The 2206-nt window shown below is 38.3% G+C and overlaps 1 pseudogene; it reads left to right on the top strand.

The window, feature by feature from the left end:
• The first annotated feature begins 593 nt into the window (after positions 1–593).
• On the top strand, positions 594–1388 carry LOC102744147 (cytochrome b5 pseudogene; annotated as a pseudogene).
• The last annotated feature ends 818 nt before the right edge of the window (positions 1389–2206 follow it).

Here is a 2206-nt window from a genome sequence, read left to right as displayed (position 1 = left end):
AGTCATCAAACCTTGCAACACTCACAGGGAAACAGCCTCACATTACGAGACTTCTGATGATGCAATACAAAGAACAAAGCATGAACTATAAAACATTTTTACCAAAAAAAATAAATTATCTGAATCTACTTAAGCCTTCCCACCCAAATTTCTTTATAATAAATATAGTGGCGAAAGACAAATTAAATGACACAAAGAGAAAATAATCAGGCAATTCCAGAATGTGAGACATTTTATAAAAAGTCATGGAAAGAAACGTGTGGATAATGTTCCAGATGAAAGGGATTAGAGGGATTATAAACATAAAACAAAATACAATGAGCCACATTGATTGGATCCTGATTTGGAAAACAAATCTATAAAAGGCATTTTGGAGACACATGAAAAAATTAGACAATGAACCACCTATAAAATATATTAAGGAATTATTTCTAATTATTTTTATAATAGTATTATAGATATGAAGAAAATGTCATTATCCATAGGAAATACATGCTGAAATATTGAAAGATGAAGTGTTCTAAGGTAAAAAAAAAAAAAAAAAAATACCTTTAAAAGATATACAAATAGAGCACTGGGCCGGGGCCCCGGTAATGTCCAGGCCCAGCTAGCTGAGATGCGTGCTCTGCTTCTCCCAGCTCGGCCGGTGTCTGCACGGCCTGAGGCTCGCCGCGTTCCGAAATGGCCAAGCAGTCAGACCAGACTGTCAAGTACTACACCCCGGAAGAGATCCAGAAGCACAACCACAGCAAGAGCACCAGGTTGATTCTGCACCACAAGGTGTACGATTTGACCAAGTTCTTGGAGGAGCATCCTGGTGGGGAAGAAGTGTTAGGGAACAAACTGGAGGGGATGCTACTGAAAGTTTTGAGGGTGTGGGACCCTGTACAGATGCTAGAGAATTGTCCAAAACGTACATAATTGGGGAACTTCATCCGCATGACAGAGCAAAGTTAACCAAACCTTTGGAAACTCTCATTACTACTGTTGATTCTAATTCCATTTGGTGGACCAACTGGGTGATCCCAGCCATCTCAGCAGTGCTGGTGCTCTGATGTATCACCTCTATACAGCAGAAGATTAAACACATGCTCAGAAGTGGAGGGAAGAAAAGACTGCTTTGGACCAGGGAGAAAGAAGCCAGTGTTAACTGCTTCAACTGACAGAAACCTTCACCCGAAAAATAATTTTAATACACCTTTTTCCCTTTTCTCCTACTTTGAACCAAACCAAAAAGAACTCTTCTGTTCTTTCTACTCCCGAACTCTTTGAATTGTGCCTTTTGTTCATCAACTTTTTTTGATGTTCCGTCACTACCTAATTTACTTATTGTAGGCATGATCTTTTAAAAAATATATCTGGCTTTTAAAATAAAAAAAAAAAGATACAAATATAAAAGCAAATATAAAAAATGTTTTTTATTTTAATTTTTATTTTTTTAAAATTCTGATAGAATTAACATACAGAGGTATGTTAGTTCCAGGTATACAATATAGTGATTCAACAATCCTATACATTGCTCAATGCTCATTGTGATAAGTGTATATCTTTAATCCCCTTCACCCCTTTCACCCCACTCCCACCTCCCCCCTGGTAACTGTCAGTTTGTTCCCTATAGTTAAGAGTCTGTTTTCTGGTTTGTCTCTCTTTTTCCCAGTTTGTTTGTTTTATTTCTTAAATCCCACATATAAGTGAAATCATATGGTATTTGTCCTTCTCTGGCTAATTTCACAGAGCAGTAAACTGTCTAGATTCATCCATGTTGTTACAAATGGCAAGGTGTGGGCGCCTGGGTGGCTCAGTTGGTTAAGCGACTACCTTCGGCTCAGGTCGTGATCCTGGAGTCCCGGGATCGAGTCCCACATCGGGCTCCCTGCTCAGCGGGGGGTCTGCTTCTCCCTCTGACCCTCTTCCCTCTCATGCTCTCTCTCTCATTCTCTCTCTCTCAAATAAGTAAATAAAATCTTAAAAAAAAACAAACCTTTAAAAATAAATAAATAAAAAAAAAAATGGCAAGGTGTGATTTTCTTATGGCTGAGTAACAGTCCATTGTATTTAGATACCACATCTTCTTTATCCATTCATCTATCAAGGGACACTTGGGCTGCTTCCATAATGTGACTATTGTAAATACTGCTGCAATAAACACAGGGGGTGCATATATCTTCTTGAATTAGTGTTTTTGCATTCTTTGGGTAAATACCCA

Source organism: Leptonychotes weddellii, chromosome 3 (genome assembly GCF_054177405.1).
Source record: "Leptonychotes weddellii isolate Sample4059 chromosome 3, ASM5417740v2, whole genome shotgun sequence".
Taxonomy (NCBI): domain Eukaryota; kingdom Metazoa; phylum Chordata; class Mammalia; order Carnivora; family Phocidae; genus Leptonychotes; species Leptonychotes weddellii.
This window is presented reverse-complemented; position numbering and strand designations above follow the sequence as displayed.